This window comes from Lissotriton vulgaris, chromosome 5, assembly GCF_964263255.1.
Source record: "Lissotriton vulgaris chromosome 5, aLisVul1.2, whole genome shotgun sequence".
In the NCBI taxonomy this organism is placed as follows: domain Eukaryota; kingdom Metazoa; phylum Chordata; class Amphibia; order Caudata; family Salamandridae; genus Lissotriton; species Lissotriton vulgaris.
In genome coordinates this window covers 1,582,709,973-1,582,726,639 of record NC_141693.1, presented here as the reverse complement: position 1 = coordinate 1,582,726,639, position 16,667 = coordinate 1,582,709,973, and the positions used below count along the sequence as shown (strand labels likewise).

The 16,667-nt window shown below is 46.0% G+C and overlaps 1 protein-coding gene across 3 annotated transcripts in view; it reads right to left on the bottom strand.

Moving 5' to 3' along the window:
• C5H14orf119 (chromosome 5 C14orf119 homolog) overlaps nt 1–16,349 on the bottom strand; it is a 32,223-nt gene extending 15,874 nt beyond the window's left edge. Inside the window, exon 1 of one of the 3 annotated variants that reach the window (XM_086920425.1) lies at nt 16,288–16,349. The gene's annotated coding sequence lies outside the window, so the exon portion shown is untranslated. Of the gene's footprint in view, nt 1–16,172 lie in introns of all 3 variants that reach the window. The other 2 variants (XM_086920424.1, XM_086920426.1) reach the window with 2 other exon arrangements.
• Nucleotides 16,350–16,667: the final 318 nt, after the last annotated feature.

Here is a 16,667-nt window from a genome sequence, read left to right as displayed (position 1 = left end):
GGCTGTTTTTACGGGATGGGCCAAGACATGCTGGACAGCCTAAAACAAAGGAAGCCAGCAAAGAGAAAGCAAGCAAATATGAGTTTCAAACCCAATGGTAAGCAATGGCCAGAATGCATTCCCAGAAAAACGTTCATAATGTGCCCAGGAATTCTTTTTGCCACCTGACAGCTGTGCTGTCTGGTAGGCAACACCTTAAAAAACTGAATGTGAATGCACTACAACTAAATCAAGAAAAAAATACATGCAGGAACAAAACCATTATACTTCATAACAAACAAAGTAACTCAATTCATTATGATTAAGCGTGTTCTTTATATTGTGTTTTTATCCATGCCAAGATTTGAACCAGTAACCTGCTAGCCACACTATATTCCTAGAAGTGGGTTATTAACTCACTAGCATTTTGTAAAACATAAGTGCAGGTCTTCAATGGTAAGCAGAGCTAACCTAAGGGGTCATAACCATGGCCACTAGAATGATGTGATTTTGTGGTGCTTTCCACATAATTATGAATGTGGCGCATTTGCCACATAAGCCATCATCTTCTTTATAATTTATATATTTGAACAAAAAAAATAGTTTCTAGCTCAAACAAAACATAATAATGCACTGCTCGCCACGCGTAAAACCTCTGCACAGACAGTGTCAACTGTGTAAAAACAAGCATTGGCAAAGCCAGTAAGTCTCCCATATATGAAAGCTACTAGCTTTATCAATGTTTTTTTTAATCATGTTGTATTTGTATTTGTATTTGTTAAGCGCTACACTCATCCCAAGGGATATCAAGACATTGATAGCGAGAATCCAGATTCAGCTGTGTAATAATTAGGGCCTAATACTTGGGGAACAGGTGAGACTTTAGTTTTTTGCGGAACAGTAAGTAGTTGGAAGTGAGCTGAAGGTCCAAGGGTAGTTTGTTCCATCTTTTCGCTGCTAGATAGGAGAATGATCGCCCACCTGTTCTCGTTTTCTTGATGCGTTTGGTTCTTGCCAGGGCCAGGTGGAGTGACCGAAGGCTCCTGGTGGGGACATAGAACTCAATTTTCTCCTGGAGTATGAAGTGGCCGGTACGATACAAGGCCATATGTGCGTGACTGAGCAATTTGAATATGGCTCTCTGTCGTGTTGGTAGCCAGTGCAGCGTCTTCATGCATGTAGAGGCCGAGCCAAGCCTGTCTTTATTGCAGACAAGCTTGGCGGCGGCGTTCTGAAGCACTTGCAGTCATGTCAGAAGGAGTTCGTTCATGCCTACAAATAGTGCATTACCGTAATCCACCTGACTAACTAGCAAGGCTTGTGTGACCGATCTTCTACAATCTAGCGGTATCCATGGGAAAAAGCCTGGTCAGGAGTTTCAGGATGGCAAAGCCTTTGCCGCAGAGAGCTCTTACGTGATACTTCATGGATAAAGTGTCACAATGAAGATGCCCAGGTTTTTTACACAGTGTTTTGGAGTTGGAGCAGTGCCGAGTGTGTGTGGCCACCATGTGGCATCCCAGGCTAATTTGGCACCCCAAAGAGTAGGATCTCGGATTTCCCTGCGTTCAGTTTTAGACAGCGCGTGCATCCATTGAGCCATTTCGGTGAGGTAATTATGTAGTTTTGTTTTAGTGACTTCAGGTTTTTCATCCAGAGTTACCATCAGCTGCGTATCATCAGCATAGGAGTAGATGCCTATGTCCCATTTCCTGCTGATTTTAGCCAGAGAGGAGATATAAGCATTAAATAATGTGGGGCTTAGGGATGCTCCCTGTGGGATGCCACAGTTAGTATGCCTTATTTTGGATTGGTATTGGCCGAGGTGGACTGATTGTGTTCGGTTCTTTAAAAAAGAACCGAGCCATTTCAGTGCTTTTGAGTGAATTCCTTTTGCATAAAGGGTCTCAAGCAGGCTGTTGTGTGAGACCGTATCGAACGCTGCCGACAGGTCCAACAGTATCAGTGCTATAGCTCCTCCTTGGTCAGTACAGGCTCTAATGTTGTCTGATACGGCCAGCAGTGTGGCTTCTGTACTGTTTTTTGTTTTAAATCCTGTCTGTGAAGAGTCTAGGAGACTGTTGGTTTCAAGGAAGGTAGATAGTTGCCTATTCACCAATCTTTCAAGGGCTTTGGAGAGATAGGGTAGTTGCGAAATAGGGCGGTAGTTTTCTAGGTTGAGGATGCCGGATCCCGCTTTTTTTAACAGAGGGATTACTGAAGCGTGTTTCCATTTGTCGGGGAAGGTGGCAGTTTCGAGGGAGTAATTGAAAAGCTGGGTGATGTGTGGGCACAAAATAGGTGCAAGCCGGGAAAAGATAAAATGAGGGCAGGGATCTAGTGGGGATCCAGATTTCATTTCAACCATGGCCTTTAGGACCTCATTTTCTGTGAGGGGGTGAACCTGTCCATATTAGATGTGGCGTCTGGATGGGGAATTACGGGGTCCTTATTTTGTGAGTTGGCGATTGTGGGAGTATTAAAGGTGAAGTAGATTTTCTTAATTTTCTCCAAAAAGAAGTCACTTATTCTTTCGCATGCTTCCACAGAGGGAGGGTTTGGGACATGCTGGCTGGTTTGCTGAGCTCTCTGACTATTCTGTACAATTTTTTGACGGACTTGCAGTCATCATTGATTTGGAGGGCATAGTAAGATTTTTGTGCATTTTTTTTGGCAAGATTGTAAGATTTGAGTTCGGATTTGTACCTTAGTTTGTCCAACTCATTTTTAGAGGACCTCCACAGATGTTCAAAGTTTTGACATTTCCTCTTAGGTGTTTTAAGTTGTGGGGTGTACCATTTTTCTGTATGAGGTTTATGAATTTGCTTACGTTTCTGTATTGGCGCCAATTTGTTTAATGTAGTGCAGATCTCGGACTCAAGATTGTCTACGCTTATGCATGCTGATGAGTTTCCTAAGTTTTGTGCATTAGGGCTTGTGAAGCAATCTAAAAAAGATGATTCAGTGATAAGCTTCCAGTCTCGATAAAATATCTGATGAGTTTTGTAGGGTTTAGTTGACTTAGCTGGTAGACCCAGAGTGAAGGCTATTAGTGAGTGGTCTGTCCAGGGTAGTCTAGTCTAGTCTAGTCTGGACATTTGTATTGCGCAGAACATATCACGTCCCGGGGGGGAGTCTCATGGCGCATGCGGACAGTCCCAGAGAAAAATAGGAGAGATCCTAAAAGGCAAGACCTAGCTGAAAAGCCATGTTTTCAGCAATTTTCGGAACCTCATGTGCTCGATCGTTGCACGGATGTTCAGAGGAAGTTTGTTCCATAGGAGGGGTGCCATATGGGAAAAAGCACGTCCCCCATTTCTGACTGTTTGTACTCTAGATGGAGTGAGTAGGAACTTGGAGCTGGATCTCAGTTCTCGTCCGGGCTGGTACCAGGTCAATTTTTGGTTCCAGTATTTGGGTCCAGTGCCATGCATATGTTTATGAACTAGACACATGATTTTAAAAATGACTCTTTTTTATTGTGAGCCAGTGTAGATTTTTTAGGCTTGGAGAGGAAGGAGATCGTTTTGGGAGTCCAAGAATCAGACGGGCAGCAGTGTTTTGAACAACTTGTAGCCTCTTTATATGGCACTCATTTATGGCAAGCAGGATGGAATTACAGTAGTCTAACCTATTTATTATGAGGCCCTGCACTAGAACTTTGCGAGCTTCTTTTGGTATCCATTTGAAAACTCTGCGGAGGCTTCGCATGATTCCAAAACAGGTCCCGACAGTATGGTTCACATGGTCCTTCATGGATAATTTATTATCCATGTGGATTCCGAGGTTGCGGGCGGATTCTTTTGGGACTGGACATTCCCCCAATTCCGGGGGCCACCAGTCTTGAGTCCAATGTGCACTCGCTTGACCAAAGGTCATTATTTCAGATTTTGCACCATTTAGTTGTAAGTGGTTCAGACTCATCCAGTTTTTAACCTTGATCAGACACTCTTTAAAACGTTTTTTTGTATCATTGATATCATGGTCAAGGGTAATAAGTATTTGCGTGTCATCCGCATATGATAACACGTCAAAACCATGTGCCCTAATGAGTTTGGCCAGAGGGGCCATATAAACATTAAAAAGCGAGGGACTGAGGATTGAGCCTTGAGGCACACCCCTGGTAACTGGCCGTGTACTGGCCAGAGTTTCATCAGTTTGTAGTGTGGTAGTTCGATCGGACAGATAACTGATGAACCACCTTAGAACCTGCCCCTTGACACCATACTCCCACAGTCGTCTGACTAAGATGTGATGGGAGATGGTGTCAAAGGCAGCTGATAAGTCTAAGAGTACCAGAATGCATGACTGATGTTTGTCGAGGGCACCTCTGATGTTGTCGGTCACCTCAATCAGGGCTGTCTCCGTGCTGTGTGCAGCGCGGAAGCCTGACTGTGAGGTGTCGAGTAGATTGTTCCTCTCAAGATAACTTATCAGCTGCTCATTTACGAATGCCTCCAACACTTTCCCTGGAAAGGGTAGCAAGGAAATAGGGCGATAGTTTGAAAAGGTGTTTGCATCCGCACCAGGCTTTTTTAGTAGTGGTCTAACTCTAGCCGCTTTCCAGATTTGAGGGAATTCCGCTTCTATCAGGGATGTGTTTAGAAGGCAAGAGAGGGGATGGGCCAACACTGGGGCAAGGGTTGAAAATAGTTTGGATGTTAGATGGTCGCAAGGAGATCCGGATTTGATTTTATGCCCTAGACGTAAGATTTTTTCATCATTTAACAATTCAAAAGTGGACCAATTTGTGGAAGAGACGACTTGGTTCATGTGTAGCTCTTTTTCAAGATGTTGAAGAGAGGTGTTTTCTATATTGAATGGTTGACATATTTTTGTGATTTTGTCGTCTAAGAACATTGAAAGGTCTTCCGTCCACTCTTGGGTTTTAGGGGCCTCTTGTGAACTTTTAACGGACGTAAGTTCTTTTAGTATGTGATGGAGCTCTTTGGACGAGTTTTTAGCTTTACTTATGCGTTCAGCTATATGGGTTTTTTTTGCCGCTTTTATTTTCCTCATGTATTCAGTATGCAGGGTTTGGTAAATTTTGCGATCATTGGGGTTTGAGGCTTGATCTCATGGATGCAAGTGGCTTCAATATTGGAAGAAATTAGGTGAAGCGTGTGACCAGCAATGTGGGTGGGCCCCTCAGTCCACTGTTTGAGTTGGAGTATCTGCATGTCACTCTCTAGTTGAGAGACGACCGGATTATCTTTTTTTTCATAGTGTACATTGAAGTCCCCTATCACCAGGTAGTTTTTGTGTTTCAGGCAGATTGGGAGGAGTTGAGTGAGTAACCTGGAGCTTAGGTCAGTTTGATGACCCGGAGGATTATAAATTACTGTGCCTGCCAGAATGTTGAAGCCTTCGTTAAGTATTTGGAAGGGGAGAATTTCAAGTTCTGTCTGTGTAGTCACTTGTACTGGTTGGTAGGTTAGCTGGTCTTCGAATATAATTGCGACCCCCCCCCGCCCCTGCGGCCATGCCTATCTTGCTTTGTAATTTTGTAATTGGTTGGTAATGCATTAGCAATATCAGGGAAGTTGTTGTCATCCAACCAGGTTTCTGTGATAAAGACAAGATCGGGGTTCCTTTCGTAAAGGAGATCCCATATGTCAGATGCGTGTTTGGGGAATGACCTAGCGTTGAAATAGAGACAGGAGACCTTGGAATGTTGGTTGGGTGCAGCCTGGCTGCTTGCCTGGTTGAGCCCCATGCTGGTCCATTTACAGGAGATCGGGCCGAATGTGGTTTCGGGGTGGGCTAGGGCACATCGTGATAGGTGGTTGCCTGCGTTATGTGCAAGGGTTAGTAGCGCCTCTCGTAAATATTGAATGGCGCTGATCTGGGCAGGAGCGGCAGGTGCAGGGGTTCTGGCCCCTGGCCCCGGCCGGTCGCGGACGGGCGCAGACAGGCTCGCCTTTGGCGCACCTTCGGCGCGCCAGCGGCGGGCCCGCTGCACGCGGTCGCTGGCACATTGGTCTGATATAGTGGTGATCGCGGGGGCCTGGCTCCGCCCTCCGACCCGCCGGAAGTGTGCAGCGATTGGTCGTCCTGTCTACCGGTCGCCCTCCACTCAAACGGCACACTGCCGCGGTGGACCGGGGCTGGGGAGTAGGCAGCCAAGAATGAAATTCAGGAAGACAGGTAAGTTAAAGAAGGAAAGCCTAAATCGTTTCCTCTCTAGTTTAAAATAAGTTAGTAAAAACAGGTCCTAGACTTCTCTAAGGTTCGATTAATGTGCAAAATAACAACGTGCAATTAGCAGGGAATGCTGTGCCATAAGTCCTGATTCGATTTTGTGGCGCTTTTGTAACAGAATGCGTTTTGGGCAGCAGCCTTACCGGGATAATGCAGTGCAACTGCAGGTGGGAGGCAACACAGATCGAGGGCAGGTGTGTGGGAGGCAACACAGACAAAAGAGGATATGGGAAAAAAAAGCGATATGGCACAGCCGGCGCAGGCTGCATCATGCGCATCTTGGGTCTCATTTGAAACAGCGCATGTGCGGTAACTTGCAAGACATTTTGTTTCATTACTAGGGACATGGAGGCCACCCATTGCTTACCACTGGTTGGTTTCATTGTTACTCTCATAAGCTGGCGGTGTGACATTCAGTTCTGCTTTTTGCGTTTGTCCATACCCTAAGCACTTGTGTCCTTCCACTGCTCCCTTAATCGGAAGCTACATTTTATTCTTCCTTCCAAGCACTCAACTAGACTGTGTGTCTTTTCCAGTAGTCTTCCTCGTGTACAATTCCTCCATTTTGCTTCGGCCCCCACCCTCTATATTTAATCCTCAGTGTTACTTGCCAACCCCCACTGTCGGTGTCATGGCTTGCTTCTTCTTACTGTCAATTTTATTGCTTACCCCTCCCGCTGTCCATTTTGTTGCTCTCCCTTCCATCCCCCCAACCTGCTTGTCATGTTGTTGCTTGTCTCTACCCATTGTCTATTTTGTTGCTCTCCCTCCAGCAGTCTGTGTTGTTGCTCGCCCTCCCGCTGTCCATGTTGAGGCTCCCCCTCTCCGCCCTCCCTACATGTTTCCTCTGGAACCCCCGTTTATTATTATTGCATGTTTGGGTAGGAAGAAGAAATTTGTACACGTTATTCGTTCTCATTTAAAACCCACTGATGTGAACCCAGACAGTTTTACAGGCGATAAAATTGATGTGTTAGAATATGGACTTTTTGCATTCAAATTCAAGAACAGGCAAGCTACATGTAAACTGTATATGGCAACTGATGATCCATCTGTTGTGGATGGACGGGACCAAAGGGCATGTTTTAGTTGCTTGAGATGGGGACAACACAAAGAGGAATTAAAAATGTGTTCATCAGCAAGGTTAGAAAACTCAAAAGGTTCACAAACCAAATAAGAGTCAAAGCTTTAGCCATTTCGAAAATACATAAAGCATGTAATATTCGGATTATTGTGAGAAACTAGGTTAAGATGGAAGTTAAATAAAAAAACTACAGGATGCAGGCATTATTGATCCAACTAAAGCATTGTAATGGACTTCACCAGTAGTTGTTGCTAGACTGGCCAAGGGTAAAATGTGTGTACTTGTTGATCTAAGATGCTTAAATGATAATATTATGGTTAACCAATTTCCATTACCAAGGATTGAGAAGATGCTTTCTTTTACTAGATATGCCACATGGTTCTGCACCATAGAGCATGTCATGTGCCTTTCCGATCTGAACAGCATCCTGTGTCTTCCCTTGAAATAGCTCCACACAAGGCTTCCATTTATTAAGAGCTGCATCGGGAGAGCTTCTGTACATGAACTCTGCAATTCATTCTAAAAAGAACATTTGGTTATCTCTGCGCCAGCTTTAGATTATGTATTCGAACATATATTTAGACTTCATTCTCCGTGAATGAGACCAAAAAAGTGCGAGAGAAAGTAACAGTGGTAGGGAGAGAGAAAAAGAAAGAGGGGAAAAAGTGAGAATAAAAAAAATTACAAGAAACAAATAGAGACAGCGAGGGGTGATAAATGCGGAGGTGAGGGGACATAAAAGAGTGCGAGCGGTGAGCGAGGACGTGAGAACCCGGTAGAGCGGGAGATACCAAAATAAAAAAAAAAGACGACGATGTGTATATGACAGAGAAGAAGGGAAAGGCTGCGAGTGTGATTCAGGGGGACTGTTTGTGCTCGTATGCAAACATTACATAGAGAAGAAGCCCAGGAGTGGTGCGCACGCGCATGTGTTTGTGCACGCTGCTGCACGTGTAGAGAGCAGTCTGCTCATTTTCAAGCACTGCACTAATGCTTGTGGCGCTCCTCTGCTTGCTCCCGCAAAGTGGATGCCGCACAAAGCACGTGTGTGCTTGAAAATAACCAGAGCAACGGCTAAAGGTCCTCATATGCACCGCATGCACGCTGCGTAGGCGAGACTTTAAAACAAAACATATGATTCGAAACATGGAGTACGACGTTAAGACTGCGGGGGAAATGAGTGGGTGTGTGAAAAACAAAGAAAATTGCAAAGGAGAACAAAATTAGTGATCCTTAAAGAGCTGTTAAAGTAATGAGGAACACTGCAGTGCTAGAAGATGTTGTGTATGACACAAGTTGTCTTGCCTTAGCAAGGAATGGGAAATGTGATAAGAAGTGCGCATTGGATAGCGATGTCACAAGAAGTTATTGATGGCTTGACTCTGGTAATATGTATTCAGGTGATGAAAATGGTTCCATGCCATCACATGGAATAAGTGCCACGTATGATCATGAGTCAACTGAAGTAATTAAAAAACTCCTCTTACCAGGGAGTATGAGAACACTTCTCCTGGGTTCAAATTAGAACATCTTGTAGGAGAAGAGTGAAAAGACTGTAAAGAATTATTTTGAAATATTTGGATTGTGGGTTTTTTGTGTTTCTATTGCTCTATAGTGGTTCGTTTTTTTCACTTTGTTTTTATGCTGTAAAAAAGGGGATCGTGTTGTATTGAGTTTGTATATATTGCTTTGTTTTTTTCCTCTTTGTTTTTATGTATATATTCTTATGTACTCTTTCAGAATTTATTGTGCTGAACATTCTAAGTTCTGTATTCACTGTATTTATTCTGAGTTTGCAATGTTGTGAAGCACTGGCTGTTGAATAGATGTTTCCGGTGCTAAGGGATGCACATTTAGGATGATCGAATAAAGGAAGAATTTCACTTAAACCAGCTGCATTTGTGTGGTTTACTACAACAAGCAAAACACTCGTGACAAGGCTGACTAGACAGAGGTGCCACCCTACACCTTGCGTTGGCATTCCAGCCTAAAACTGCATGCTACGGATAAGTGCCATGAATCCCAAATGCACGAGGAGGTGAAGTGCCTGCACTGGATGGCCTTCTATCTTTATGGTTAACTACTGCACCATTGTTGCAAATTACATGCAATGAGTCTTGACTTGGTCTCCCAATTAACGCATACCTGGCCATCCCATAATCTACGTCTTGCACAAGTGCCAGTTCACTCACTAACGCAGTCCTACAGAAATCACCATTGCACTGCCAACAAGCCTGGTCATATCCTACCCACACTAAACCACAACTGCGCATCATGTACACTCTATATGATAGCAAGTGCAACAACAGAGACATTGGTAATAGGTCACTCATAACTGCAGAACTTGAAGTCAACTGACTCAAGAACACACACTGCACGGCTACACGCGTTTGGAGGGGGGACCAAAGCTGAAGGAACTAAATACTTGCCTCCAGGGGCAATGCTCACACTACCCACAATGTCTCTCTGTTTAACGTCTCACACCACAGACAGCGGACCGGGAATGCCAAATAGCACCACAATGCTGTTTCCTTCTTGATGCAATCTGGTCCCCGCCACCAATCCAGCCTAACTGCACCTCTTCACTGTTAAACTCCATGAGATCTCAGCCATTACCTCCTCGTAAGTCTTCCTCACCACAGAGTTACAAAGTGAGCTTCAGCTCCACACCAGAACAAAGCAAAGTCACACGGTCGGCTTCCCGCTTAGTTGGATTGCCTAGCAACGTGTGCTGCTGGCTGGTTCTCGCTTCCCTAATGTTCTTCACGACATGGTGGAGTATTTAAATGGCCAGTGGAAGAATATCCTCTTTCAGGCTGCCTTTTAGCGCTTGTGTGTTATTTTTTCCTGATGTTTTTCTTGTTGTGTGCCTAAACAAAGGAGCCTGGTGATGATCCTCCGGTGGAGGCTGGGCCCAGCTCTCAGGCAACAGCCGATTCCCAGTCCATGATTCAGGCTGCGGTGGCAGCAGCCTTTAAGGAGCGCAATGGCTCCTCTTACACCAAACAACAGCACCTGGATCCTCCCCCCTGCATTGAGGGTGAGGAGGAGGATCTTTGGGGAAGATATGTGCAGGGCCAAGAATTAAAGGAGGCCCTACAGCACATCAAGGACAGCATGGCCTTTTCTGTATCTTCTGCAGAGGAGCTAGTGTAGGACTTCTTCATGCAGTATCATACGAGGGAGCCCAAGTACTTACCCTTACATCCTTCAGTAAAAAGGGTGATCAACAATGAGTGGCAGGAAGTGGACAAGCAGGCTTTCCTGCATTACCTCTCTAAGCGCTACGCCATTCAGGATTTCGCCAAGGATTTTCCATCTTCCATGAAGGTTGATGCCTTAATGGCAGGACTGGCATGTCATGGGTCCATCATTTCGGAGGATGTCTCTCTCTCACATCCTGTAGATAAGAGTCGAGGCGGCAGTTAAGCATTCCTATGCGGCCGCACACTTCTCCATTAGGGATTCCTCTTATTTGTCTTATACTGTCCAGTCTCTGTTGAAAGACTTTCAATCTCTAGCCGAGCTGTTAAGAGCAGTGAGCTGATGTCGTGCCTACTTTAGCGGTCATGGAGCAACAGACAAGGCTGTTATAAGATAGCTCCTTCGATACCTTGGGGGCCGCGGCTGGGGGTGCGACTATTCAGGCTCGTTGTCAGGTGTTGCTGCATCATTGCGAGGCGGATGCTGCCCAGAAGGCCCTTCTGATGAAGATCCTTTTTTCAGGGACCAAACTGGAGGATATGGTGAAAAAATCTGCTGAGGAAAGGAAGCTGCTGGCACCGTCCATTCTTCGTGAGGCCATTTCTTTGACCCAAGAGGGCTTATGCTCCTACTTCCATTTCTAGGGGGGGCATGTCCTTTCGAGGCCCTGTTCTCCAACAAATCCCAGTCTTGGCAGGCTGAATCTACCCTCATGTTCAAATACGGACTATTCTCAGGTCCCGGCTGTCAGGGCTTCGGTAGAGGGGTTGTGACTTTTGAATTTCGGCAAGTCCTGGGAAGGCTCAGTGTCAGATCAGTGGGCTCTGAGGAATGTGCAAGAAGGCAACTTGAATGATTTCGACTCCCTTCCTTCGGACGCTTCCATTTCCACTCCGCTGCCTTCAGCCACGCATTGTGGGCAGGCATTCAAGATCTTCTCGACAAAGGGGCCATTCATCCAGTTCCAGCTTGTCAGAGGGGTCTTGGAGTTTACTCCATACTGTTTCTGGGGAGTTCCGTCCAGTATTGGATTTGAAGAGGGTGAATTCCTCTATCCTTTGTGTTAAATTTAAGATGCTCTCTTTGCAGGGAATCCTTCCATTATGGTTCAGGGGGAAGTGGTAGCTTCCTTGGATCTCCTAGATGCCTAGCTCCATGTGCCCATCCACCCATCATCTCCGCGTTTTCTCCGGTTTTGCATGGGAGACAAGCACTTCCAATTAAAAGGTACTCCCCTTTGGTTTGTCTTTTGCCCAAAGGGTTTTCACAAAAGGTGCTGGCACCCTTAGTCGGGGTCACCCACAAGGAAGGGATTCGGGTATTCCCATACCTTGATGATGGGCTGATCTCTGCCTCTTCTTTTTCTAAGGGGACTCTTCTCATCCAGAAGGTCTGTGAGGTACTGGTGGGTCACGGGTTCCAGATCAACCACAAGAAATCCCATCTGGCGACTACCCAGGACTGGGTGTTCTTCATGGGTGACCTGGATATGGTCAAGGGGATGGCCTTCTTGCCTGCGGAACAGAGGCCAACCTTGTGGAGGGACCTGGGTTGTCTCCTGGCCTTGGATTATGCCCCTGTCCATCAGTGGTTGATGGTGCAGGGGTTGATGTCGGACTCTATCAAGGTGCTTCTCTGGGCAGGTCTCCATCTTTACCCATTGGTGAACCATCTTTTGTCTCGGTGGGCTCCTTGTTCCGGGAATTATGATCTGCCATTGGTTGTGTCTCTGCAGATTCGTTCTGATCTAGGTTGGCCTCCTGGGCTGGGGGCGACCTTGGATCGCTCGTCCAACTTCCGGGAGATGAAGGCCATCCCTCTGGCTTGTCTGGAGTTTGCCCCAGCCCTTCAGGTGCATCATGTTCTAGTCTGAACGGACAACCATGTGGTAATGGGCTACCTCAATCATAAGTGGGGTTGCAGGGTTCACTCCCATTGGCTCCTGGCACAGGAGTTCCTGTCCTGGGCAGAAATGTCAGTGTTGTCACTTAGGGCGGTCTATTTCCCGGGGAAGGAGAACTGCGTGGCAGTGGCCTGAGCAGGGTCTTTCCTCACATGGCTTCCATCTCCCTGACGGTGGCTGTGTTCCATCTGTTGCAGGACCGGTTTGGGTACCCAATGGTAGATCTGTTTGCGAACAAGTACAATGCTCACCTGCCTTGCTTCTGCGCACTCCCCGGTGCACAAGGGTGTGACAGCTGGATGCATTGCCATTCTGTTGGCCGGGCTCCCTGCTTTACGCCTTTCCTCCGATACCTCTGAATGCACAAGTTCTTTGTAAGATTCGCCAGGACAGGGCGTTTCTTCTGTTGGTGATACCCGGCTAGGTTTGCCGCCCTTGGTTTCCTCTTCTGATGGAGATAGCAGTCCAGAAGTGCTGGGCGATCCAGGATCTTCTGTTCCCATTGCTGGGCCCTCCACTTCCTGTGGGGGTTTTGCATTGACTTCGATCTTCAGGCCTGGCTCTTGAAAGGATGAGCCTGCTGTCTCGGGGCTGCTCCCTGGAGGTGGTGGAGTTACTTCAGGGCTCCTGCCGTCCGGCTACTCTTCTTTCTTATTCTCTCCATTGGGGGTCTTTTTCTCTGTGGTGTGTTTAGAAAGGATTGGACTCTGTGTCTGTGGATCAAATAAGGGTGCTTGATTTCCTTTCCGACAGCTTTGCCTTGGGCCTGGCTCCTTCTACTCTGCAGGCTGAGTGGGCGGCCTTGCGGGCTTTCCACAGTCGTCTTTTGGACGGGTTGGATCTTTTGGTGGCCCGGCTACTTCGGAGTTGCTTTTTGCCATGTCCTAGGATTATTGCCTTGCGCTATCTTGGGATCTTCCATTGTTGATACAGGCCCTTCAGGAGGGTATTTTTGACCCCCTCGGGTTGTTGTATATCAAACTCCTCACCAAGAAGGTGTTTTTTTTTAGTGGCCATCGTCTTTGCTGGCTGGATCAGGAAGCTGGTTCCTTTCTGCGCTCTCTTCCGTTCTTGCGGGCCCTGCCGGACCCCATTGTGTTGCGCCCAGATCCTAAGTTTCTGCCCAAGATACCCACAGTTGTCAACCATTCCAGTGAGGTGGTGTTGCCTACTTTCCCTCCGGTCATTGGGTCTGGGGTGGATTCTGCTCTCTCGCTGTTGGATATCCGGCATCCTGTTTTGTATTTGGAGCGGACGGCGTCTTTCTGCTGCTGTGACAACTTGTTTGTCACTTTTGGTGCAGTCTGTTCATAAACCTTTCCTCTCCACCCTCAGAAGGTGGATCAAGCAGGCTGTCTTATTGGCCTACGATGCAGTGGGTTCTGAGGTGTTGGCCCGGGTGCAGGTTCAGTCTACCAGGGGTCTGTTTGTCTCCTGGGCCTCCTTCAAGGGGGTGTCTACTGAAGATATCTGTAGGGCCGCGACCTGGTCCTCTCCACACATGTAAATAGAAACCTACCGGGTGGTGTTGGGTGGTCCTTCAGATGGGATTTTTCTGAGGCGGTTCTTCGGACTCTAGATGTCCCTGCCTTCTGTGCTTCTTCTTGGTTGTTTTCCAATTGTTTTAAATTTTGGATTAAACCTTCTGTTTTGCATCATGCCGTCGTTGTCTGTGGTTTTTTGCATGTTTCCATGAAGCCGCTGGGCTTGGATAGGTGCTTACTTTGCAACTCTAGTGGCGAGGAAGACTTAGGAAGTGGTAATAACCTGGTTACCTACCTGTAATCTTCATTACTCCGAGTACTGTCTTCCTCACCACATGAGTATCCATCCCTCCCGCCCTGTTTTTCTATCAGCTTCTTTGGTTCTTGGGCTTGGTAGTTCTACAGGAAGTGGGGTGTGCCGACCCGCCCCTTATACTGGGTCATGGGTGACAGTGGTCGGCCATGTTGGGAGGGATGGGAGACATGGAATGCTGACTGTGCTTTGGAGGGTTTTGGTCTGGAGCTGAAGCTCACTTTGTAACTTATGTGGCAAGCAAGACAATACTCGGAGTAATGAAGATTACCGGTAAGTAACCAGGCATTATTCCAGTTTTCATTTTAAATGTGGGAGGATGTTGCGTTCTCATATACAAGCCACCTTGCGCCCGACACTAATCAGCCAGAGGAACCCCTTCCACCAAACCATAGTTTGTGTGTCCTAAATAAAATGTGACATTTCCCATCAAAAAAGATAACGATATCTACCTGTTCCGCCAAAGCAGGATTAGTTGCATAGCATGTGTCGCGAAACTTGCTGTGCTGACACAGACCATAAGCAGAGATAAAAGTGGGCGTGTCTGAGGGGCACGAGGTGCTCATTCTTTTTTCATTTGACAAAATCAGTTTCCCAACTTTAATTCAACCCTTTGGATTCGTCAGACCACTCCCGGCAGTCCGACGCTACGCGTGGCGTGTGCGTCAGACGGCCGGAGCCGCCCGAATTTCGCACGCATCCAAAGGGTTAAAATGCAACACTGCCAGGGGGAGGTAAATTCTGACATTTAAGATGACTCTGCTGCAGTGGTGGGAAGAGAGCCACCTGAACAAGAAACAGGCCTTCTTACCAGTGTGTCTGCTACCTGAAAGAAATGCAAATGTGCGCCCTTGGTTAATTTGCACATTTAAAGAGTTGCTTAGAAGCCGGTATTGGCTTTAATTGATAGAGAAATTTGAAGTGTATTCTTTTTGGAAAGTACTGTAAGGTGACCCGATGAGCTGTGGAGTGTGTACTTTTAATGGAGTTGTAAAAAATGTTTGCACAATTACAGTCTACACGTTGCTCAGATCTATATTTTGGAAGCACTTTTAAAATCTTTAACCTAAATCTTTTGTGCACTTTGTAGCAGCCTATCTTCTAAAAAGTGTAATTAAAGCACCTTTAAAATAATGATACATATTCAAGGTGTTTTATATCACAGCCTGGGTCCTCGTAACACTAAAAACACATGCCCCCCACTGCACCAACCAGAATTCGATTCTCTCTGGTTATACACACATATATATCTGCAGTGATTTTATTAATCAATAAAGGTTTTACAATGTTAAATTGTGCACTGTTTACGGGTTTTTAACGTGCAATTATTTTTCATTTAAGGTCATTTCATTGGTAGTTACTTGAAGATGAACAAACAAAATAGCTACAGAATATTTTGTTGTTTCAGCCGCTTCCTATGGCGTCATAGGGTCAAATACGCCGCTTCCTGTGGTGTCATCAGGGTCAAGTCAAGTAAAGTCACAATAAGTAGTATCATGTGTGATAAATGACATGACGCCTGACTTCACACAAGCTGCTGTGAAATAATAAGTCATAAACTGTGTAATTTTGCTATTTGTTTTAAACGGAGTGGAAAAGCACTGCAATGTTTGTAAATCTCGATCTGTATGTAGCAAAAAGAATGGAAGAATAACTTCTCTATACCATTTCTCCTTCTAAGTATTTTTTTGTGCGGGAACAAAATCTAAGCACATAATGAAGGTACACTAACTTGACCATATGGGATGACTGTCACTGACTAACCTCTTGTTACTAGCACAGCCGTTCCCAATTACCCTGAAACCCCCTTAAAACATGAGATGGCTCCTCCATAGCTAAATCCATAAACAGACAACGTCCTCCCTCACAATTTCGACGGTAACCACAAGGGGCATTTGTATCTACAAACTACATAGCGTTAACTATAACCTACACTCCACGCCAATTACTTCCCTCCTTCTCCTGGCCAATCAACAGAAGCCACTACACGGAAGCATCACCTACCCCCTGTTACTTGTTCCCAGCGTCGCTTATCATTCCCACGGTCCTGCTGCAGTCACCAATTAGATTGGTTAATTAATATCGTCTCTACTTCATTCATAACTCTGTCCCTGCTCACCTCTACCTAACTCCGGCCAGGGCAGGACGCTCATAAACTGGAATGAAGCGACAGCTGACGACATGGAAAACGGACTGACAACACTAGTGTCGATATGGAAAGGGACCACCACCTAAGAGTAGTAGACAAAGAAAGAAGACTAATACAGCTAGCCTCGCACTGAGCTCGTAAAAGTGCAGAGATCTTTGCGCACGATAGGAAGGCAAATGTATTATTGTGACTCCAGTCCTAGAATGTTTAGGGAAAAGTGTATCGTTTCCCAAAATATGCTGGCAAACGTACTTACTTTTCTAACTGTGCTCCTGAAATGTTTTGGGGAACGTTTTTTTCTTTATTTCTTTTTATTGGGTTTCCCAACAAAGCAAAGGTGTGGTAATAGA